This window comes from Hyla sarda, chromosome 12, assembly GCF_029499605.1.
Source record: "Hyla sarda isolate aHylSar1 chromosome 12, aHylSar1.hap1, whole genome shotgun sequence".
NCBI lineage: Eukaryota > Metazoa > Chordata > Amphibia > Anura > Hylidae > Hyla > Hyla sarda.
This window is the reverse complement of record NC_079200.1, coordinates 56,928,581-56,954,944: the sequence shown is the minus strand read 5'-3', so window position 1 is coordinate 56,954,944 and position 26,364 is coordinate 56,928,581. Positions and strand designations below refer to the sequence as shown.

General features: G+C 42.9%; 1 long non-coding RNA gene across 3 annotated transcripts in view; it reads left to right on the top strand.

Annotated features, from left to right (window-relative positions):
• LOC130296236 (uncharacterized) overlaps positions 1-26,364 on the top strand; it is a 122,912-nt gene that overhangs the window by 21,516 nt on the left and 75,032 nt on the right. For 2 of the 3 annotated variants that reach the window (XR_008849164.1, XR_008849163.1), the window contains exon 3: positions 6,846-6,963. The exons of the other annotated variant lie outside the window; for it this stretch is intronic. This is a non-coding gene — a long non-coding RNA (uncharacterized LOC130296236). The remainder of the gene's footprint in view (positions 1-6,845; positions 6,964-26,364) is intronic. 3 annotated transcript variants of the gene reach the window in all.

Here is a 26,364-nt window from a genome sequence, read left to right as displayed (position 1 = left end):
AAATCAGAAAAGTATATTATATTACCGACAAAAATGAGCAAACATAAAAAAACTTCAGAGTAATCTCGCTATTTCATATTCGCGATTCAACCCTCTCGGCTCGAGGGTCCCTAATTTGTGGATCCAGTGGGCCTCCCGTTTCAGGAGGAGCTTCTTCAAACTCCCCCCTCTACGAGGAGGCACTATCTCCTCCAATACCTGATATTGTAATTGTGCAATGTTATGACCCATTTTTTTTAAAATGTGCAGGTATCGGGAACAATAGATTGTCACACCGTATAGTGGATTTATGTCTATTAATCCGGTCTCCTATACGTTGGGTAGTCTCTCAAACGTACAGGAGACCGCATGGACATTTTAATCAAATACACCACATTTTTAGTCTTACAGGTGAAAAAGCCTTTTGAGTAGAAAATCTTACCACTATGCGGGTGTACAATCCTATCCCCCTTCAAAACATTAGAACATTGGGCGCAATTCAGGCATGGATATGTCCCGTTTTTCCGGGAACCTAAAAAAGTTTGTTTGCTTCTCTTACTGGATCCCAAATCAATAGAATATAGTCCAAGGTGAGTGGTCGGCACTACCAAAAAACAGGTGCACGAGGGAAATGTAGAAACTTAATAAAGTAGAAGTCCCGGCACTCAAATGAATCTTTCTTTTCTTCTTATTTATTGAATATTTGCAATATCACATAGAGTGAGACGCAGTACGCGTTACGGCATGAAAGCCTTTCTCAACTGCACAAAGCAAAAGCATCACATGACTAGTATATAACACATGGAGGCTGTAATACATGAATTGTAATTAGCCTCCATGTGTTATATACTAGTCATGTGACTATATTCTATTGGGTCCGTGCACACCAAGCATTTATAGTATGTTATCCTACAGCGATGAAGAGGCTAATAGGATTATTTCTCTGACACCTACTGCTGCAGAATTTCTGAAAACCCCGGTGGATGAATTGAAACGCCGGGGACTTGAGAAAGAGAGCCGTTGCCTTGTTGCATATGAGCTACATAATGTAACTCTTGCTGAATACCATAGAACGAGTCGTATCCCTCGCGGCCTAAGGGTTAACCTGAGACCGACTCTGTTTGCTGAGGACGAAGCCTTTTGCAAATACTTTGAACGCATTCTGAACAAGTGCTCTTTAGATATAATTGTTCTGACGGTACAACGTTTACAGAAAGCAATAACGGACCTGAAGGAGGAAATCGCGGCTTCTGAACAGCAGCTTAAGGACATTTTGCCAAGCGAGGACTTCACAAAATTCAAGGAGAATTTGGATTCGAAGATCAATACTTTGCGCAAGGATCTGGAACAGCGTAAAAGGAAGAAATACCTATGTGACACGGAGGACTATCTGGCCAATAGAGTGTACCGATGGCGGGAGCAGCCCGGATTCTACAGGCGGGGTGGAGCATTCCCCCGTGGTGGCTATTCCTCCTTGAGTTCCGGCAGCGAGCAGGGAGCTCGCAGAGCTGGGCGTCCCCCTTTTCGCGGACCAAGGCGAGGACGCCAGGACGCCAAGCCGGCAGAAATCATCGGCACTCTGGCAGGACCGATTGTCACGAGATCGCAGGTATGGACTCCTTAGTTATTAATATCTCCTCACGCACTTTGTCACCTTTGGAGACCTCGGTCTTACAAAAGGGATTATCCTTCAGCCCGATTGAGAGACTGAATACCTTTCAATTAGACTTGGATTTGGAGCGTTTGTTCAGACGCATTAGACTTAAAACGCACTTTTCTATCAACCCGATACAGAAACAGCCTAAAATTGTGAATACGGAGGTTATTTCTCTTGATAATTATGATCTACGTAATAAAAGTGTTTATATGCCTCATAAGTGTTATCATCCGATTGAGACCTACTGTACAATTGTGAAAAATCAGGTTAGTGAAGTCACGAGGAAATTGTTAAGGGGGGACTACTGCACATATGGAAATCTTACTAAAATGGAAATGTCTGCTGTAAAATCTCTGTCCGCTGATCGCTCGATAACTATTAAAGCTGCTGATAAAGGCGGTTCTATAGTCGTCATGGATACTATGATGTATAGGAATGAAATATTGAGGCAACTAGCGGACAGAGATACTTACATGCAGGTGGAAAGGGACCCCTTAACTAGGATACAGAAAGAAATTAAAACACTCCTAGATAGATATCTGGAGGAGGGGGTTATAGATACGAAAATGCACAAATATTTACAGAAGGAAGATCCCATTACCCCGGTGATATATGTACTTCCGAAGGTGCATAAGAGTTTGAGGGATCCACCGGGTAGGCCGATTGTGGCGTCGGTGGACTCGGTGTTATCCCCCCTTTCTATAGTTTTGGAAAAAACTTTAACCCTGTTTGTGAAACAAACTCCAGCATTTCTGTTAGATACCACGGACTTCCTAAATTCTGTTGGGAATATCACTGATATCTCAGAAACCACATTATTGGCCACGATTGATGCAACTAGCTTGTATACAAGCATTACACATGTGAAAGGTTTAGAGGCAGTTGTATGGTTATTACAAAATAGTTCATATACGGAGAAACAGAAGGAATTTTTTCTGGATTTATTGAAGGTGGTTCTATATGAAAATTATTTTCTATTTGAGGATAATTTTTATATTCAATGCAGAGGATCGGCGATGGGGGCAAAGGTGCCCCCCCCCTCCCTATGCAAATGCTTATATGTCTTGGTTTGAAGAACAATTTGTTTATAATAATGATTTATTTTTACGACATGCCAAAATATGGCGTCGATTCATTGACGACATCATTTGCATTTGGGAGGGGCCACGTTCGTCCTTGGAGGAATTTTTTCAATATCTGAACAACATCTGGGATGAATTGAAATTTACGATAACTATAGATGACAGACAGGTCAGTTTCCTTGATACTCTCTTGATTAAGAATGACATGGGTGGTTTTCTCACGGATCTTTATCAAAAACCCACGGATAAAAATAGTTTGCTTTATTTTCACAGTGCCCATCCGGCCTCTATTAAAAAATCTATCCCTTTCTCCCAAAAGAAGAGGGTACAGAGAATTGTTACTGACCCCTCTTTGAGAGAAAAACGTACTATCGAGCTAGTGGAGAAATTTAAAGCTAGGGGATATCAGGAGAGGATTATTAATGCCATCCCCCAGGATAGACCCCGAGATACAACCAAAAAATGTGATGGAATACCATTTGTCAGGACTTTTCATCCCCAGATGAACCTAATTGATAATATAATCCGAGAGAATTGGTCGATTCTAAGTAATGCATACCCCGATATCTCAGAATTTCAGACTGCCCCTTTGATTTGCAATAAAAGGCTCCTGAATTTACGTGATAGGCTAGTTAGGGCAGATTTGGGATCCAGTAAGAGAAGCAAACAAACGTTTTTAGGTTCCCGGAAAAACGGGACATATCCATGCCTGAATTGCGCCCAATGTTCTAATGTATTGAAGGGGGATAGGATTGTACACCCGCATAGTGGTAAGATTTTCTACTCAAAAGGCTTTTTCACCTGTAAGACTAAAAATGTGGTGTATTTGATTAAATGTCCATGAGGTCTCCTGTACGTTTGAGAGACTACCCAACGTATAGGAGACCGGATTAATAGACATAAATCCACTATACGGTGTGACAATCTATTGTTCCCGATACCTGCACATTTTAAAAAAATGGGTCATAACATTGCATAATTACAATATCAGGTATTGGAGGAGATAGTGCCTCCTCGTAGAGGGGGAGTTTGAAGAAGCTCCTCCTGAAACGGGAGGCCCACTGGATCCACAAATTAGGGACCCTTGAGCCGAGAGGGTTGAATCGCGAATATGAAATGGCGAGATTACTCTGAAGTTTTTTTATGTTTGCTCATTTTTGTCGGTAATATAATATACTTTTCTGATTTTTTTTGATTTTATTTCTAGAGACCAATGTGATTGGATTTTTTTACAAGGCGAGGACATGAAAAAACATAAGAAAAAATATAAGTATTTGGGCTTTTTGCTTTTTGTATCTCTGTAATAGCATCCTCCTTTTTCTCTTGTTTTGTCTATGCTTGTAGTCATGGTTACTAATGAATTGTAATTAGCCTCCATGTGTTATATACTAGTCATGTGATGCTTTTGCTTTGTGCAGTTGAGAAAGGCTTTCATGCCGTAACGCGTACTGCGTCTCACTCTATGTGATATTGCAAATATTCAATAAATAAGAAGAAAAGAAAGATTCATTTGAGTGCCGGGACTCCTACTTTATTATGGATAGATGTGGTGCTGTTTGTAGGTTGATTTTTTAATTTTTTTTGTCCCAGACAACTCATTTCAAGTGTACTTGTCACTTCAAAAGAAACTTTTGACGTGTCCTAGAGATATGTGAAGAATTTTGATCAGTAGGGGTCTGAATGTTCAGACCTTGACCAATTGGTAGAACAAGCGGGGAGTGTAGTTGACCAAGACAATCCCATAGACTTACATTGTAAGTTTGTCTCTTTTAGCGTGCTCTTTTCCCAGCTAGTTCTAGATATCGGCCGCAGTCTGTACATTCAGACCCGACCGATCGAATATTTTTGATTTTGTATGTCCCTACATCATGGTAAAAGTTTTTTTAAACTGACAGTGCCCATTTAAAGGGGTACTCTGCCCCTTGACATCTTATTCCCTATTCACAGGATAGGGGATAAGATGTCTGATCGAGGGGGTCCCACTGCTGGGAAGCCCCCGCGATCTCTCCTGCAGCACCCCTATCATCTGGTGCATGGAGCAAGCTTCGCATTGAGGGGGCAGGGCGTGACATCACGAGGGGGTGGGGCCATGATGTCATAATCCTCTGGCCCATGCATCGCCAGTCATCAGGCATGGAGCAAAGCTTGCTCTGTGCACCAGATAATCGGGGTGCTGCAGAAGAGATCGTTGGGGTTCCCAGCGGTGGGACCCCCGTGATTAGACCTCTTATCCCCTATGGATAGGGGATAAGATGTCTAGGGGCAGAGTACTCCTTTAAATGAAAGTAGAATGACAACTCGGCAGTCATATTAGTTGACATATTAGAAAATACATGTATAACAATTATACATATATGACTTAATTAAACATATTGTGCAGATTAATTAGTGTTTTTTATTTTTTATTTGCATTTATTTATTTATTTTTTTCATTTTAATGGTAGAACTTTTTATGTATTATTTATTTTATTGCGTATTTCATATTATTTGTAGAATTTTTATTTTAACTTTATTATTATATCTTTTACATCTTTACTTTAACTTTTTCATAATTTATTATCACTTCTCAGCCTTTTGGACAAAATCAAGTGTAGTATCTGTTGTGTTAGTCGGCGGTGTGGAAGACCATTCAGGCAGAATGGAGAACCACACGGAGTGGGCAGGTCTACCAGGAATGGCTGCAAGAGCACCAGATGCCCTCAAAGCTACCTGTTCCCTCAGATCTGTCCCTTAGGTCCTAGTAGGGTAACAGCTTTGGTGCAAAAGTGACCTAGGAGTTATGACTCCAGGGTGCCGGAACTCATTTGGGATTGGCAACCTCACTTATACAGGTAACAAGATGAGATTTCAAGCAATCCTTTTAAGAGAGTGCTCCTAATCTCAGCTTGTTACCTGTATAAAAGACTCCTGGGAGTAAAATGAAAATCAATTCCAAACATTTTTTAAATGTGTTTTTCTGGATTTTTGTTGCTATTCTGTTTCTCACTGTTTAACCCCTTAAAAAGGTTAAAAAGGGTCCCTGACTCCTTTTCACAGCTCTGCCTGGTGACTGAACTCAGTGGGCTAGCAGAGCTGCGAGAAGGGGACATTAACCCCTCCCCTGCTGGCTGATATCGGTGGGACAATCCGGCCAATAGCAGCGCTCCAGGTGGGGTGACGAAATCCCCACCTCCCCATAGATACAGGAGGTGATTGGGGGTGTATTCTACACCCCCGATCACCATGTATCTCCAGGTCATCGGGTCACACTTGACCCGTATGACCGGAATCACCGCAAATCGCCGGTGTGAATTCACCGGCGATTTGCGTCTTCAACATGGGGGGGGGTCTCAGGACCCCCATGGGCATATGCACGGGATGCCTGCTCATAGATATCAGCAGTCATCTTGGTCCAGTCCCCGCCCGACGCACGGCGGGAACCGATGTTCTCACGGGCGTACAGGTACGCCCTTGATCCTTAAGTACCAGGGAGCAAAGGCGTACCTGTAAGTTCTTGGTCCCTAAGTGGTTAAATAAACCTACCATTAATGGAAAACTGTAAGCCTTATCACCCAGACTAAACTAAAAACACTGATTTATAGAGTGTGTGACCAGAAGTCCAAAGAGGGGTCACTTACTAATTTCCGTCCACTTGTTCCAGAGATATGGGCTGCAGAAGTTCCGCTGCTCAATTCAGTTCATTGCACACAGGTGGCGGGGCTCCCCCAGCTGGCCACCCCTGCCTCTGTCCGTCAGCTCATAATGCCGCCCCTGCAATTTGCATATTCATTTTCTTCAACTCCACTTCCTAATGACATAATGCAATTGCAGAGATTGCAGATTGCAGGGGCGGCATTATGAACTGACGGACAGAGGCAGGGGTGACCAGCCAGCGGGGCCCCACCTCCTGTGCACAATGAACTGAATTGAACAGCGGAAATTCTGCAGCCCATATCTCTGGAACAAGTGGACAGAATTTAGTAAGTGACCCTCTTTGGACTCCTGGTCACCCATTCTTAACCCACTGTTTTGGTTTTAAGTGGGTAATCAGGCTGACAATTTTCCTTTAAAATTATAGATTGATCATCTTTTTGCCAGTGGGCACACATACAAAATCAAATATTTGTTTTCCATTCACTTTTATTTAGGGAGAATGGATCACTGATGCAATGGCTTTTCAGGGTGCTTTATGAGCGGAAATGTAAAAGCCAGCACAACAAGGTCGGGGTTACACTAAGCATTGAAATGTTGCTGCAAAAATAAACAGTGAGTATCTGCTGGAGAAAATATACAGCTTGCAGGTACATAGCCCAGGTTCTCTCCTACCCTCATATAGCACATGCTGAGCCTTCATCATCATTTCCTGTGTCCTCTCTTGCTGTGACTAGAGACAAATTTCCACTAACAACAGGCGAGTAACTCAAAAAGAGGGAAGGTGTTTTTTTTTTTTTTTTTACATTTAATTGTTATTTTTATCTTCACCTTTTTGTGTCATGTCTTTCATTTTTTATTTATGAATTTTTATATCTTTTATATTAATTTTTTTTCATTTCATTTTACTTTAACATTGCAATTATTTTTATATATTTTTATTTCACATGAGTTGTATAGTTTTTTAATATATTTTTACATATGTGATTTTTGGTTTTATTTAATTTTTTTAGCTCAAGTATTATATATTTTTACATATTTTTTACCCATTTTTATGTTTATTTGGGTTTTCATTTTTAATTCTAGTTTGTTTATTATTTTCTATTATATTTTTTGTGTTTTGTTTTGTTCCAAGCTGTTTCCAAGCTTTATTGAAGGCCTCCTTTGTTGGTGAGGTTTACCCCTTCCCCCTCTGAAGACCTCATACCCTACAGGTGAATTTTTATCCCCTAGTCACTGACATATACCACAGCCCTCTAGGAGCAAGACATGTCTCTGAAAGAATGTGGTCGGTACAGGTGGAAGAACCTTTGTGCTCCTCACTACGGGACAATACAGACTTTTCTGCCTGTGATATCTTGTCAGTCTGAATCTCCATATTGTGTGTACATTCCCATCAGAGAATAAATCAGGTAGGAATGTGGGTAACTTGTCACCGAGAAGAATTTCTGAATTTTAAAGATGTTTATATGGCCACATAAGGACCTTACTTAACAATACTACAAAAGAAGAAGCGAAGAGAGCTCAGAAACTTATTTAGCAAATAACTAGAAGCTTGTCATGGAATGGCTCATTCTGCAAGTCAACAATTTTACATTAATATTATTTTCTCAATTGAACACACTAATAATACCATCTATGAATGACATCTAGTGTATTGGAAGTGACGGTCTCAGTAGCCAGGTACAAGGTACTGATCATTGTTGGATGTAATCTGGCACAAGAACTGCTACACATGAAAACTGGCCTTTCTTGGAAACACGCTTACTGTAACATCTGCTAACACGTGAGTGAACTCATATGAGACATTGATATATATTTATATTTATTTATTTGTTTATTTATTAAGAGGTATCTGATCAGATCTGTGTTGACTCAGTTTTATCCAGTTTTATGTTTTACGATTATTTAGATTGTTAGTGAGTTATAAGGTAGAGGTGTCACTTAGCAATTGTCCATTCTGATCATTCAACACAAATAATAGGTTTTTAACCCCTTAAGTACTTAGTTCGTACCTGTACGTCCTAAGCCCGCTCCCGGTGTTAAAAACGGGGTCACGCCGTGACCCCGCATCACACCGGGTCGATCCCGGCTGCTAATCATAGCCGGGACCCTGGGCTAACAGCGCGCGGCATCAATCATTGTGCCGCACGCTGTTAACCCTTCAGACGCGGCGATCAAAGTTGACCTCCGCGTCTGAAAGTGAAAGTAAATGCTTCCCGGCAGCTCAGTCGGGCTGATCGGGAAATCGTGATGTTCCGATCAGCTGGGATGCAGGCGGAGGTCTCCTTACCTGTGTCCGCGGTGTCCGATCGGGGTTTGATTGCTCCAAGCCTGAACTACAGCTATGGCTCTGCAGGGATCAGCATAGGAGATCAGTGTGTGCAGTGTTCTATCCCCCTATGGGAGCTATAACACTGCAAAAAAAAAGTGGAAAAAAAAAGTTAACAAAGGTCATTTAACCCCTTCCCTAATAAAAGTTCAAATCACCCCCCCTTTTCCCATAAAAAAAACTGTGTAAATAAAAATAAAAATGAACATATGTGGTATCGCCGCGTGCCTAAATGTCCGAACTATAAAAATATATTATTAATTAAACCGCTTGGTCAATGGCGTACGCGCAAAAAAATTCCAAAGTCCAAAATAACGTATTTTTGGTCGCTTTTTATATCATGAAAAAATGAATAAAAAGCGATCAAAAAGTCCAATCAATACAAAAATTGTACCACTAAAAACGTCAGATCGCGGCGCAAAAAATGAAGCCATCATATGGATAATAAGCCATCATATGGATTTTTAGGTGAAAAATTGAAAGGGTTATGATTTTTAAAAGGTGAGGAGGAAAAAACGAAAGTGCAAAAAGTGAAAACCCCTCAGTCCTTAAGGGATTTAAAGAGCTGATGTTTTATTCATATGACTATTGGAATTTTTGTTATATGGAATCTGAATAGTGCACACAACACCTCACTGAGTTACTCTATCGGTTAGTTGTCCTTTATTCATATTACAGCACAGATTAGATCTGAACAGTTTCTGTTTGTAAGAATAGATATTGAATGTAAATGAAAAAGTCATCATTGGTCAATGAGCAATATATCCTTAACGACCAAGCCCATTTTAACCTGAAGGACCAGGCCAATTTTATTTTTGCGTTTTCGTTTTTTCCTCCTCACCTTCGAAAATTCATAACTCTTTTATATTTCCATCTACAGACCCATATAAGGGCTTGTTTTTTGCATGACCAATTGTACTTTGTAATGAAACCTCTAATTTTACCCTAAGATGTACGGCGAACCACCCAAAAAACATTTTTTAGGGAGGAAATTTTAATGAAAACCACAATTTTGCACATTTTGAAGGGTTTTGTTTTTACACTGTACACTTTACGATAAAAATTACGTGTTCTTTATTCTGTGGGTCAATACGATTAAAATGATGCCCATGGCTAGATACTTTTATATATTTGTACCGCTTAAAAAAATCTAAAACTGTTTGTACAAAATTAGTAATCTAAAATCGCCCTATTTTGACCACCTATAACTTTTTCATTTTTCCGTATATAGGGCTTTATGAGGACTCATTTTGTGCACCGTCATCTGTACTTTTTATTGATACCACATTTGCATTTAAAAAACTATTCGATCATTTTTTATTAATAATTTTTTTTTCTAAAATGTGACAAAAAAGCTGCATTTTTTGACTTTTTAAATTTTTTACGTTTACGCCATTCACCGTACGGGATCATTAACATTATATTTTGATAGTTTGGACATTTATGCAGTCGGTGATACCAAATTTGTTAATTACAAAAAATTTACGCTTTTTGGGGGTAAAATGGGAAAAACTGACAATTTTTATTTTTATTGGGGAAGGGGATTTTTCACTTTTTCTTTTCCCATTTTTCAACTTTTTTTTTTAACACTTTTTATGTCCCCATAGGGGACTATCTATAGCAATTATTTGATTGCTAATACTGTTCAGTGCTATGCATAGGACATAGCACTGATCAGTATTATCTTCTGCTCTGGTCTGCTCGATCTCAGACCACAGCAGAAGACCCCGGGAGACGGCTGGAGCCAGGTGATTGGGACCTCCAGCCGCCATGCTGGATGATCAGATCGCCGCGGCAGCGCTGCGGGCGATCAGATCATCCATTTAAAGTACCGCACTGCTGCAGATGCTGTGATCTGTACTGATCACGGCATCTGAGGGGTTAATGGCTGACATCCGCGCGATCGCGGATGTCGGCCATTGCCGGCAAGTCCCCAGCCTGCCATGTATGACGCGAGCACCTTTCCAATGCTCGCGGTCATACACAGGACGTAAATGTACGTCCTGGTGTGCGAAGTACTGCCAAACCAGGACTTACATTTACGTCCGTGGTCGTTAAGGGGTTAAATTCTGTCTGTCCCTCTGAAGGACAGTATACCTTTGTGCATTACTACTGTTTTTTATATGGTACTGTGTAATACTTAATTTCACCTGTTGTGGCGCTGCAGAGAAATCAAGCAGTTGTCTTGATTCAACTACAGATTATTACTGATTGCTGGTGGTTCCAAAGGCAGAATGCCCTATAACCAGCTTATTGTTACTAACATTTTCTAACATAAAGAGAACACTGACTGACTACACTCTGTACAAATTTCTGGTAGATACCAAAAAAAGTTATGATAAGTGAGAGCTAGGATGGTGATGGGATGAAGAAAAGGGGATGAGTGTTGCCTACTTAAGAGTGGTGGGGCCCCCACCAATGTAATATTTAAAGTGGTACTCCGGCCCTAAGACATCTTATCCCCTATCCAAAGAATAGGGGATAAGATGCCTGATCGCGGGGTTCCCGCCGCTTAGGACCCCCGCAATCTTTCATGAAGCACCCTGCTATCATCAGCCTCCGGAGCGAACATCGCTCCGGCTCTGATGAATCACGATCACGGGGCCGGAGTATTGTGACGTCACGGCTCCGCCCCCATGTGAGTATCAAGACAGCCGCCATGCCCCCTTCCATAGGCTTGCATTGAGGGGGCGGAGCATGACATATCATGGGGGCGGAACCATGATGTCACAATATTCCGGCCCCGTGATCGTGATTCATCAGACTCTGAGGCTGAAAGATTGTGGGGGTCGCCAGCAGGACCCCCAAGATCAGGCATCTTTTCCCCTATCCTTTGGATAGGGGATAAGATGTCTTAGGGCTGGGTTACCCCTTTAATGTCTATCCATTGAATATGGGATACGATACATATTTATATGGGGAAATCCCCTTAAACTTTATACCCTGTGAAATTTGTCCAATCATTATCCCTTTCCAGCCCCTGACCCAATAAAAGTCATATGGTGGCTTAAAGGGGTACTCCAGTGAAAACCAATTTTTTTTAAATCAACTGGTGTCAGAAAGTTAAACAGATTAATAAATGAATTCTATTTAAATCTTGATTCTTCCAGTGCTTATCAGCTGTTGTATGCTCCACAGGAAGTTCTGACTATAGTGCTCTCTGCTGACACCTCTGTCCATGTCAGGAACTGTCCAGAGTAGGAGCAAATTCTCTCAGGAAACCTATCCTGCTCTGGACCGTTCCTGATATGGACCGAGGTGTAAGCAGAAAGCACTGTGGTCAGACAGAAAGGAAATTCAAAATGAAAAGAACATCCTCTGGAGCACACAGCATAAATACTGGAAGGATTATAGTTTTTAATTAGAAGTAATTTACAAATCTGTTTAACTTTCTGGTACCAGTGATTAAAAAAAAAATGTTTTCCACAGGAGTAAAGGGGTACTCTGGTACTGAACAACCTATCTCATAGGGATGCATGGAGGGGGCGTGTCGGCTTCATGCATGGGGAGAGCCTGTGGATAGGGGATAAGTTGTTCAGTACCGGAGCACCCCTCTAAAGGGAACCAGAAGATTTTACCATATATAATGCAAGGCAATGTGTTATATATATATATATATATACGGTTAGAAAGTCTCCCCTGTAAGTAGTCCCCATGGCGGGGAGCTATGTTTTCTTAGTCTTGTCTTCTCCAGCTGTAATCGCGCCCCCTCAATGTTATAGACAGTCTTTGTTCGGGGGGGGGGGGGAGGGGGGGGGGGGGGGAGGGGGGGGGGGGAGACAGATACTTTATTAAGAAAGGCCTATGTGACTGGTATGTGTGGTAAATTACCTCCTATGAACAATTTCATTAAGGAAGCCATATTCCTTTCCCAGTATAAAGGGTTAACCTTCAGCACTAAAATTCCTATCCACTGGACTGGGTATATTGTGGCCATTAACTGTCTGTAAAGACCTGTGTTGTGTTTCGGTAGTGTGAGGAAGGGTCACATCGCTGTGTTAGTAGGATCCTTTGATTTCAGATTGATTGTCTTCTGGCAGAGCTGGTGGCTGTGCCCGCTGCCTGGCACCACTCATTAGATGTAGGAATGAGTTGTCTTGTACACTCTGATCGTCAGGAATATAAATGATCATTTACAACAATGTATCTCCCTGACAGGATGACATTTGTATTAGTAATTGGAGAAATCTGCTGTAACGTCGGCACAAGACAAGCTGTGTTGGTGCCTAAGGCAATGGTTCATTTGCACCACCGCAGCATCCCACTGAACACTGTTTGGACTTGGGTGGGGGGGTTACAGAGCCTTTTTTATCTGTACCTACATTATTTGGAACTTTTAAATTATTAATATCATATTGTATACCATTGTTATGCTGTTATACACTGTTCTTGGCTGTGAGGAAGGGGTTAACCCACACATAACACTCAGGCCCATACACTTGAGAAAATTCATTCTAGAGAAAAAAGCAACCCTTCTGACCCCACATCCCAGGGCTCAAGTCCTACAGGAATGCGTTTCTGAGTTCCTGCACTTTTCCCATTAGCTAGAGTCCTGAAGGATCAGTCCTTGAGTGGATATCTTGGGTGAGTTCCCACACTTTTTTTTCCCAGGACTTGACCCCTGCCAAACCCCCCCTACTGAAGGGAGAGAGTAAGAGTTTAGACTAAGCCAGCCTCCTGGTCAGGGTGGACATTTGCTGTACAGTGCATGACTAAGGGATAGTCTAGCTGCTGCTTACCATACACCAACCCTCTTTCCCTCAACCCAATAATACACTGAAACATGTTGGTGAAAAACGGCCACAGCAGACCAACTTTTATTAAACATTAACAAATTTAACATAATAAATAACCGTATGAACATCATAAATAAACATAGCAGGTATTACCTGTCATCATGAAACAGCAAGAGGAAAGACCTGAAGGCACCTCGCACACTCTCCACGTCTTCAATCCACCTGTAAGGGGCCTCCTACTTTACCCCTGGCCGTAGGTCACCGGACCCCAAGGCACACTTTTCGGAGTGCCCATCCCTCCCTGGGCCCCATGCCAGCAAGGTGATCACCAAGCTGGGTACCCTCACCCAGCCAACTAATCATTGCGTCCAGCATAGATTTCCAAGTGTGACTCCAAGCCTTCCCCCTGCTGCCACCAAGATGGCGGGGGATGACCCCTTACACCCCACCGCTCTGCCACAAAACCACCGCTTTCTCAACTGCCTCCCGAATCACCACAGATCCATGCCCATGCCATTCAGATGAACCCCGTCTGGATCCATGAACTCTGGCGACCCCGTCTCCAACTCCTGGGGGCGTACCACCAACCCCCCATTCCAGGCAACGGAGCGAGCCTGCCACCAACGGCATCGGACCACAATGTCCGAACAAATCAAAATTATACCTGAAAGGTAGCCCATAACCGAAGCATATCTAACTTCACATCCCTCATTTCATTCCTGGACCTACGAACCCCAAGATCATTGCCCCCAACGTGCAACACAAGCACATCAGGAGCATGGTCCATACTAAGAAAATATTGGATGTGTGGCAACAACCCCGCCCATAACATGCCCACTTTCCGTAACCACCTCACTTGAGCCTCTGCCCGGGGGAACCCCAGCTGTCGACCAGCAGTCCGCACTGCAGCCTGAACCCCACCTCCAGACATAGGAGTGCCTGACTATCCAAATTAAGCACAATCCAGCACCTGAAAGGAAAGAAACAGAAAATAGCAACAAACCAACATTTCACAACAACTGTGAATGTACATATAGCCTGAAACACTCTGACTCCCACCTCTGAATGCGTCTAATGGCCTCCGGAGTCAGACCCTACCGGGATGCCTCAGTAGCAGTCCCGATCCGAAAGGAATGCCACACAGCCAACCTCTGGCAAGCACCTCCAAAAAACCCCAATGAACTGAAAACGGGAAAGAAAGGTCCCATCTTCATGCATCAGCAGAGGGCCCTCACCCAACGGATACACCAAAGAAAGTGTTAACAGCCCGTCACTGGACAGATCTCTGAAACCCCATTCGCCAACAACCGTACCAGCACCCCCTTACCTAGATGATCAGTCATAGATCACAGCACCCAACATTCCACCACCCCATCATCCAACCTCACATCCGCTCGCAACAGGCCCCCCCCCCCCCCACTTTCCAACTAGGCACAACCAATTCAGAAATCCAAAAGGCCCCAAAAAATGCAAAAGAAAAAGCCAGGCAAAACAATTAAACGTCATACCCCCAAAAAAAACAACATTCCCAGCACGGCCCCCAGTCACTCAAGCAGGGGAAAGGACACCGTCCGACGTGAGTCCCAACACGCCGCCCCTTTCCGAAAACGCTTTCTTGACTAAAACTGATTTAGTTACATCCTCCCACCCCCGAAACTTAAACCAAAAAGCCCCCATACGGCGACCAATACCCGAGGGCGACACCATCCCCCAATCCTGCCCTTCACAAACTCCCATCAACTGGCCTATCAAAGAATTCTCAATCCGCCCACCATCGACTATAAGCCGCCCAACTAGCCCCACGCACGGACCGCTGAACCAATCCCATTGCCAAGGTCACACCAGCCACCACATTCACTCCGGACAAGGAAGCCCTCGATCCTCCGCCTCTGGAACCAATTCTCGAAACTTGTCCTACTGGAAACGAGAAATAGCACCAGCAATGTAATTCTGAAGCCCAGGCACATGCAGTCCTACAAACTGGGCATTCAACACTAACCTGTGTAACAAAGTAACCACTGGAGGAGAGCTAGCCGTCTGCACATTGATGGCCTGTACCAACCCCAGAGTGTCACAATGAAAGCAAACCCGCCTATTGTGGAAACAACTCTAGGAACGCCAAATTCCTGACTAGCCCAGCCACCTTCCACTCTTCCAGCCAAGCCCCCGCATACCACTGCCCCTGAAAGTACACTTCAAAACCACAGCCTTCTGCTGCATCTGTGTACAGCTCCAGATCAGCACTGGTGACCGGACGCTCGAACACCACAGAATGCCTGTTGTAGCGGTCCAAAAACTCTTTCCAAACCTCCAAATCTTTCCTCAACTCAACCGACATTCACGCGTAATGGTGCGGCCGTCGAACCCCCCCCCCCCCCAGTAGCAGACACCAGCTGGCGGCAAAAAAACATCCCCATGGGCATAATGCTACAAGCTAATGTGGCCCAACAAGCACTGGATCTTCCATAGCCGCAGCTTGCACACCTTGCACGCCCGGTCTACCTCACCCCTAAGAGCCTCCAGCTTGTCAGCAGGCAGACGGCTCTCCATAGCCACGGTATCAATGATGATCCCTAAAAACAGAATTGTTGTCGCCGGCCTCTCTGTCTTTTCTAAGGGAACCCCAAACAAAACTGCCACACGTTCCATTACTTGCAACAAAATTGCGCACACCCTCGATCCAGCCAGACCGAGGAACAAAAAAACGTCCAAGAAGTGCAGCACCAAGTCAACTTGTGCCTCCTGCCGCGCTACCTATTCCAGAAACATGCTAAAGTGTTCAAAATAGGCACAAGATATGGAACACCCCATAGGCAAAGAAAGGTCAACAAAAAACTGACCTTCACACCAACACCCCAACAACGGAAAACTATCCGAATGTACCGGCAACAACCCAAACGCGGCTTCGACATCCGTCTTAGCCAACAGCGCCCCCTGCCCATACCGCCACACCCAGACCAATGCTTTATCAAAGTAGGTAACTGACATGGTGCATAACGCAGGGTCAATTCCATCATTCACTGACCCCTCTTCAGGATGGTAAAGGTGATGAATAAGGAGATATTTATTTGGCTCCTCTTTTGGCACAAGGCCCAAAGGGGAAATGCCAAACCCAGGCAATGGAGGGCAATCAAATGGACCCGCCAGCCATTCCAACACCACCTCCTTAAAAAAACTTCTCCAACACCAGCCCCGGCTGAGCCACAGCGCACTCCCCCTTCCACCGGCCCCACCGTAGAACTTGAAATCCGAAAACCACACAAATCCCATCACGCAAGAGGGAAGCCACCACTCTATTTGGTTACCTGTCTAGGAAAGGTGCCATCCTTTCCACCAAGACCGGGGTCGCCCCCGTTATGGTCAGTTCCCCCCCCCTTTTCTCTGCCCTCGTTTAAAACAGCAGGCAAAACTAAGTGCGCCCCAGCACCCGGAGCACTCATGTTTGAAGCGGCACTCTGCCTCAAATTATGTACAATGATGTGATTCATAAATAAAGTTCATACATATAAAAATTCATAAATACATAAATCCATTAAAGATACCACAGACTGATTTATATTCAGTGTCTTGTTTGACTAGTCTATATATGGAATACAAAGAAAATAAATAAATAAGCCGGTGTAAATATGCTTTGCACCTTATAATGATTAGAAATTCAAACGCCATTAGTCTGCCATAAAGAATAGAATAGTCCGATGCTATGTAGTCTTTGTGGCACAATACAATAGTTCCTCTTTTGGTAAAATAGAGTCCTAACCCATGTGGGGAGAAAATCTGTACTACGGTTTCTAATAATTCCTGTAAGAGAAATAAAAGTGAGGTCCTCCTTAGCACCGCTTGCTGTTCCCGTGACTTTGATGTGATCAATGGTGTCTATTTCTTGCTTTTTTTTCTCCAGCTCTAACACTCGTGCGCGGCCTCTGCCCAATGGCTGGCTGACCTCACAGATAAGTCTCAGGAGGAAGAGGAGAGATTCCTAAAGTCCATAGGCATCCTCATGGTGTAGGGATCAGTTGGGGCATATGCACTTGCTGTTTTGAAGAAGACTGGTCGGCAAAATTTGTAAAGGAAACTATAATCCTTATTGGTATAAACAGCTGGCTATATGCATTTAAGGGGTCCCTAACCCCTTCCTTCAATAACTTAACTGTAGTGCGCTACAATTAAATCATTTTCTGGGAGCCAACCACTTTCTCCTCAGGAACAAGAACCACAGAAAAATATTGTGTGGGCTGAGAAAAGCTAAGGAGTTCCAGGCACCCGAATATTTTAACTCAATTCAAGAAGGATGTCCCCTTGGTCCAGCCATATTTGCTCATTGTTACCAAGTTACTGTGGTCTCACACCATAATTGTACTCCTCTGAGTAATTCATACAGTATTAGGGCCATCTACATATCCACATTAATAGTGCCCCCTTTTGTGCCCCCACATACTAGCAATCTTCTGAAACCTGCCCTGTTTAGGACACGACTAAATTATAGTTCTTCTCTAAGTGCCTCACAGAGTAATAGGACCCTTCTTGTGCCCCAAAACAATAGGGGACTTTTTGTCCAATAGAGCAATAATTGTGCACTTGGACAGTAGTAGATAAAGCACCGCCTACCTTGGAATCCTGGGCAAATAGCCTGGATTTCCAGTGATCAACCCTCTCTCTTTTGTTCACCACTTAAAATCTAGTAACATTTTTAAAGAACATTCCCTGCCCCCAAAGGAAAACCAGTTAAGTGGCTGGGTCACTTTATATATAAACATGCTTGTTTTTAGTCTGTACGTCATTCTTGTGGCCTGTGGGTACTGGGGACTGACTTTGATAAAAAAAATGTCATTTCAAGAATGTTTACTATGAAATGTTATGAGAAGAATGCAATGAGTAGTCTGAAAAATAATTTTATTACAGTATAAAAAATTGTCAAAAGATAGAAATTGTCATATTCATGGCTGGGGTTTGGGTCATTAATGAAGGAGCTATGTATGGCAATGCACCTGTATGGGAGAAATCTATGTAGGTGTAGTTATCATATAGCCAGTATTTCATACATTTTGTCTGAATTTCCCAACATTTATCTTCTTGTGGGTACTGGAGATTTGGGATTTGACTACAGCCTCTGATATAAGTATTATCAGTGGTTTCATTCTGAGAAATAAATGTAATTGGAGAGGAAATTATGGGTCTATATGCCCAACAGAAAGTTTTCTCAACTCCCATCTAAACCATTGTTTCATGTCATGAAAGGTAAAGTCATTTGTATGAAGAAATAATAGGATCTTAGCTTGAAGCGACTTCTGTTCAGAGTCTAAAGCGCCATTCATATGATCCCATTGGAGAAATTACATTAACAGCCATGTGCTAATTACTGTATCGGGGTTGGAGATCTTAGACTGTATGGAAGAATTCGGCTTTCCAAATTAGTGTAGAGACATTGGCACCCGGCTGGGGGTGGGGGCGTTACTTCCTAAATTATTTTATATGACTCTTGGGATGATGATAGATTATACTTTGAAGGAGGGGAAGAAGTAATATTTGTAATTATGGATGAATAACGACTTTAGTTTAGATCTAATTGGAGTAAAGGGATTACTGCTTAAAAGCCATTCATTTAATTTTATTCATCTCTATCCTATTCATATGCTCCATTAGGGTGTCATGGAGGGTGATCCACCACTCAGGAAAAAGCCATCATATAATGCTACATTTTACTTTCAGGGGCTGTTGCTTGCCTGACTTTTTTTTTATGTAGAACTGTCAGCATTGTCCTCTCCAGCACTAAACTTATAGCTATTATGTTTATAGGCAGGCTCGAGTGCCATGGGGCCTTCTCCAGCACATGGGCCCAGGCAAGTCCAGCCCATATCCTCTTTATCAACATCTCTTTACCCGTTTGCATCCACCTACTCTATTTGATTGACAGCCACAAGATAAAGAGAACATAGGCTGGAGTGACCTGAGTTCCTGCTGTGTTGGGAAACACCCCTTGGGAACTAGAGCCTCATTTACATATTAGCAATATGGCTTATAGCTCACCAATGGAGAGGATCAATAAAATAAAATAGGTATGCCCAAAATATTGTTGAATAGCCCTATCTAGCCATAGGCTTATCTTTATACGTTTTCCTACTCACAGGTTTGATTTATTCCCATGTGTTTTCATGTTACCATTAAACTAAAGATTGTGTTAAAGGGCATGCTGTCACGCCTCCTCCCATAGACTTGCATCGAGGGGATGGGGCTATGACGTCACAAGCTCCCAGCAATGGCTCCAGAGTTCGGAACAGTTTGTTCCAAACGCTGAGCAGAGGAGTACCCCTTTAAGTACACACAGCCAATAAAGTGAAACTGCAAATAGCTCATTAAATTTCAAATTAATGCTCCAAATTTGGTGAATATATGCCCAATTTTCAGTAAAAATAAAGTGTTAATATGTGTCTAAGTTTAGAACCTTGAGCATACCTGTATACCTCACAGCAACAGTTATGGACACATTTGTCACCAGTTTTACTTCCTTTTAATGTTCTGGCTGATTGGTGTATTTTGCCCTATTATATGTTAACCCATTGGGCTTGTGCCTGATAAGATCAAGAGGCGCACCTGATACTCAGAGGAATTAATGCTGTAGGCTACAGGTTTGCTAAGAATCTCTCATTTTATGAGAGAAAAAAAAAGTACCAGGTGACTTTACAGATTTTTTATTATAAAGCAGTGGTGAATAGCCTGTAGCCCTAGGTCCTGGGAAACTACAACTTGCAGCATTAACCTGTCGGAACCTGCTGGCATCACAACAGCTGAAGGATGGTAGATTGTGAACTACTGGCATACATCATTTACCTAAATTAGTTTTTGAAAACATTATACAACCCCTTATTTCTATGTATGGAGTACGTACGACTAGCTTCTATGAGGAGGTCAGTTATAGATTGGATTGGGGTAAAGCTGTGTATGTTGTATATCTGGACTTTTCTAAGGAATTTGGTACTGTGCTACACAAAAGGTTAGTACATAACATGAGGATGCTGGGACTAGGGGAGGATATGTAAATGGATTAGCAACTGGCTCAGTGATAGAAGCAGAGGGTGGGGATCAATGGGACTTACTCTGGTTGGGTAACAATTACTAGTGGGGTACCACAGGGGTCAGTACTGGGTCCACTTCTTTTTAACATATTTATTAATTACCTTGTAGAGGGATTACAGAGTAAAATTTCAGTAGTTGCACATGACACTAAACTGGGTAAGGTGATCACTAGTGTTGCTCACGAATATTTGCAATTCGAATATTATTCGCGAATATCGCATATTCGCGAATTCGCGAATTTCGCGAATATAGAGCTATATATTCGTAATTACGAATATTCGTTTTTTTTTTTGTTTTTTTTTTCTTCACAGTACACATCACAGTGATCATCCCTCTCTGCTTCCAGCTTGGGTGGTGTAAAGAAGGCTCTAATACTACTGTGTGAGACTGGCGTGTAAAAGTTCGCATATGCGAACATTTGCATATGCTAATTTTCGCATATGCGCAATTTTGCGTGCGCAAATTTTGTATATGCTATTATTTACATATGTAATTTTCGCATACGCGGATTTTCGCATATGCGAAAATAAAACGGGACTATAACGAGAATGCGAATATTCGCGAATATATGACGAATATTCGTCCATATATTCGCGAATATTCGCGAATTCGAATATGGCCTATGCCGCTCAACACTAGTGATCACCACAGGAGGACAATATAATATTACAGAGGGATCTGGGGGCTTGAGCACAGACATGGCAAATTAAGTTTAATGTGGATAAATGTAAAGTTATGCACTTGGGCCAGAAAAACAAAAGTACAATTATGTGCTTAATAATAAAACATTAGGGAAAACTTTTTAAAAAAGGACTCGCAAGTACTGGTGAGCAGTAAGCTCATCTTTAGTGATCAGTGCCAGGCAGCGACTGCATCAAGATGTATCAAGAGAGGCATAGAGGCTTGTGACAGGGACATAGTTTTGCCTCTGTATAAATTATAAGTAAGACCACATATGGAGTATGGTGTCCAGTTTTGGGCACCTGTGTATAGAAAAGACCTGGCTGAACTGGAGAGGGTGCAGAGGAGGGAGACCAAGGTAATTAATGGTATGGGAGGATTATAGGGCCACAACAGGTTATTTAGCTTGGGGTTATTTAGTTTAGATATGTTTTTTCTGGAAAAATATATTATCACAGGTTATGGATACTACTAGACTCATGAGAATAGAACGTGATCCAGGGATTTATTCTGATTGCCATATTGGAGTCATGGGACACTTGGCATCAGTATCATGGTTTTTTTTTTTTGTATGTTTTTTTGCATCAACATACCGTATATACTCGAGTATAAGCCGACCCGAATATAAGCCGAGGCCCCTAATTTCACCCCAAAATCCCAGGAAAAGTTATTAACTCGAGTATAAGCCTAGGGTGGGAAATACATCATCCCCCCCTGTCATCATCCAGACCCCCGTCATTAACACCCTCATCATCATCACCGCCTGTCATCATCCCACACCCCCCTTCATCATCACCACTTGTCAATGTCTGATACAGTGGTCTTCAACCTGCGGACCTCCAGAGGTTTCAAAACTACAACTCCCAGCAAGCCCGGGCAGCCATCGGCTGTCCGGGCTTGCTGGGAGTTGTGTTTTTTAAACCTCTGGAGGTCCGCAGGTTGAAGACCACTACGGCCTTCGACATCATCCAGTCCCCCCCTCTCACCCCCTTTAGTTCTGTAGTCACCTCCACTCGGCGGGACATTAGGGTGCGCATGTCCGATGCTGCAGGATTGTCCGGTGGGATAGTGGTTCCGGGCTGCCATCTTCACCGGGGGGCCTCTTCTCCACGCTTCGGGCCCGGAATAGAGGCGTTGCCTTGACGATGACGCAGAGGGACGTTGGTAATGAACGTACCTCTGCGTCGTCGTCAAGGCAACGTGACTATTCCGGGGCCGGGCCCGAAGCGCGGAGAAGAGGCCCCCCGGTGAAGATGGCAGCCCGGAACCACTATCCCACCGGACGACCTCCCCACCGGACATGCGCACCCTAATGTCCCGCCGAGTGGAGGTGACTACAGAACTAAAGGGGGTGAGAGGGGGCTGGATGATGTCGAAGGCCTCAGTGGTCTTCAACCTGCGGACCTCCAGAGGTTTCAAAACTACAACTCCCAGCAAGCCCGGACAGCCGATGGCTGCCCGGGCTTTCTGGGAGTTGTAGTTTTGAAACCTCTGGAGATCCGCAGGTTGAAGACCACTGAGGGCGGAGAGTTCACTCGAGTATAAGCCGAGGGGGGTGTTTTCAGCACGAAAAATCGTGCTGAAAAACTCGGCTTATACTCGAGTATATACGGTAGTAGGGTTTTAAGTTGAACTAGATGATGCTATTTTCCAAAGTGTCTTAGAAGCTGCCAACACCAACAATCACAGTACCAGCTTGCATGTAGCTCGTGCTACTTTGAGCAGCCTGCATGGCTAAATGTGCTATTATTGCTTGCAGCATCTCAAGACTTTTCTCCCATCAAGTACATCTGGGACACCATTGGTCAGCAATGCAAAGAGAGCTACCAGCAGCGGATCTTCATGATTTGCATGGCAAAGTGCATTCAGCTTCAGCAGAACATTTCTTAGTCAACTATTAATAAGCTTACTGATAGCATGCCAAGGCATGTTATTGCATGTATTTCTGTGCACACCACTCATATTTGATATTCATTTGTTTCATTTTGATTATTTTGTTTCAAATTTTTTGTTATTTGTGTGAATTCTATAATTCTATGGCTTTTCCTTCTTGATGTTTTATAATTTAAATGTTGGGAACCGCATTTAGAGATGAGTGAATTGATTCCTAATGATAAATTATGCCTTTTGTAAAAATCCACTTGGGTAGGGGGTGGTAAAAATATCAACTGTTTCTTACCTTCCAAGCTCCCGCCAAAGTCAGGAAACTCGGTTCCTGGTGTCTGGCGCTTCCTGGTTTAGTGACGTGACATCATACAGCCGGTCATCCAATCAATGATTGAATGAGTGGATGTCATATCACCCAAATCCAGGAAGCGTTGGACAACGGTAAATAAGTCCTGTGATTTTGGAGGCAGCCCAGGAGCAAGAAAGGTAAGAGAGAGTTGTATTTTTATTGTCCTCCTCCCCAATTTTATGATTTTACAATGTGTTAATTCACTAGAGTACCCCTATAATGAATCAAATTTGCTCGGAATTAAGAAAAAATATATTTGTCCTTGTCCAAATTTTTGGCTATTAGCTTTTACACAGTCCATCAAGTTCAACCTATAACCTTATTTTGTCCCTACTGTGTTGATCCAGAAGAAGGCAAAAATTAACCTTTTTGAGGCTCGTGCCAATTGGCCCATACCAAGGAAAAAAAAAAACTTCCTGACTCCAAATATGGCATCAGAATAAATTAGAGAACCAGGCTCTCTGATTGTGCTGCTCTATGGTCTCCTCATGCTAATACTGCCACCTCCAGGCTCTCTAATTGTGCTGCTCTATGGTCTCCTCATGCTGATGCTACCACCTCCAGGCTCTCTCATTGTGCTGCCATGGATACTTCAAAACATAATTAGGGTGCTGGTCCTCAGTTTCAGAAATTCCTTGCATTAGAGTCACTTTCAGGACTCCTGATGCCACCTCCAGGCTGTCTCATTCAGCCACTATATGGTCTCCTCATGCTTCAGCCAACTCCAGGCTGTGCCATGCAGCCACTATATGTTGTACTCATGCTTCAGCCACCTACAGGCTGTGACATTCAACCACATTATGGTCTCCTCATGCTTCAACCACCTCCAGGCTGTGCCATTCAGACACTATATGGTCTCTCTATGCTGCCACAAAATCCAGGCAGTCATTTAGCCACTGTATGGTCTCCTCATACTGATACCACATCCAGGCTCTGTCATTGTGCTTTCATGTGACATGTGACTCATTGTTAGGTTTGGTCCTTTGTACCCACTCGCCGGGGCCTGGGACACTAAAACTTGGGAGTTAAAATTTCAGTCTCAAAATCCTCAATTTCAAAATCTTAAATTTCAATGGTCTCCTCATGCTTCTGCAAACTCCAGACTGTGCCATTCAGACACTATATGGTATCCTCATGCTTCAGCCACCTCCAGGCTGTGCCATTCATCCAATATATGGTTTACTGATGCTTCAGCCAGCTCCAGTCTGTGTCATTCAGCAACTACATGGTTTAGTGATGCTGTTGGGCCTAGGACATTACCTATATATGTTTATGGTAGCACTAGGTACCATACATCTTCAATTTAAATTTCAAAATTCATCTTTTAATCTTAGGGATTGTGAAGCACTAGTGTCTACTCATGCTGCTGCCAGCTCCAGGCTGTGTCATTCAACCAATATACGGTTTACTGATGCTGCTGGGCCTGGGCCTACATTTTTTTAATGGTAGCACTAGCTACCCTAAATCTTCAATTTAAATTTCTAAATTCATCTTTTATTCATAGATATTGTGAGGCCCTATTGTCTCCTAATCTGCAGCCAACTCCAGTCTGTGCCATTCAGACACTATATGGTCTCCTCATGCTTCAGCCAAATCCAGGCTGTGCCATTCAGACACCATATGGTCTCCCCATGTTGCCACAAACTCCAGGCTGTTATTCAGCCACTATATGATCTCCTCATACTGATGCCAACTCCAGGCTGTGCCATTCAGACACTATATGATCTCCTGATGCTTCAGCCAATTCCAGGCTGTGCCATTCAGCCACTATATGGTCTTCTCATACTGATGCCACCTCCGGGCTCTGTCATTGTGCTGCCATGTGACATGTGACTCCTTGTTAGATTTGGTCCTTTGTACCCACACGCCGAGGCCTGGGACAATAAAACTTGGAAGTTAAAATTTTTATTTCCAAATCCTCAATTTCAATTTACAAATCTTAAATTTCTATTTAAAAATCTTAAATTTCAATGGTCTCCTCATGCTTCTGCCACCTCCAGGCTGTGTCATTCAGACACTATATTGTCTCCACATACTTCAGCTACCTCCAGGCTGTGCCATTCAGACACTATATGGTCTCCTCATACTTCAGCCACCTCCAGGCTGTGTCATTCAGCCACTATATGGTCTCCATATATTGGCTGTGTATTGTAGGAAACAAGTGGGTATTGCTTGAGTTACGCTCCCAGCATTATTGCCATGTTGATACCAGTATTAAAAGGAATACTGCCAAGAACTAGCAGAAATAGGGAACTGTGGATACTGACCACTGGCTGTTGGAATTGACTGACTATCCCAGGTGGTAGATTTACCAATTTGAAGTTCCTCGGTTCCAGTAGGCTTTAAGTCGTTCATTCTTTGTTGTGGTTTTTCAGTTGCAGAATTAAGTTGTATCATATTTTCCTGTTCCTCCAATGAGCTAATGTCACTGGAACACAATACTCACATTGTCATCTAATGAAAGATGCTTTTCTTCAAAGAACGTATGTATAATTTTCTTATTTTGAATGTCAGGTGATATTCTGACATTTTCTGATTATAAAGGAATTTTGGAACCTGGGACAGAGGTAAAAATAAGTATTTTTAAGCATACTGTGGCACATTTTTCTGCCCTCATAAGTGCATACCACATACCTACATCTAAGTAGTGTACTATTTTGTACCTGTTAATCTGTCAAGGGTCTATATACTGTGAAAGGACAGCCAATAGTACAACACCTGCTGCTGCTCTAGACAAATACTGTTTTAAGCATAGTGAGGCGTATTGTACTCACCTCATATACGCAATAGGTATGTCAGGCAGAGTAGTGAAATTTCAATTTCAAAATCCTTAATTTCAATTACAAAATCCTAAATTTCAATGGTCTCCTTATGAAATATATGGCTTACTGATGCTGCTGAGCCTGGGTCTGGGCCTAAAAAAATTTTATGGTAGCTCTAGCCAACCTAAATCTTCAATT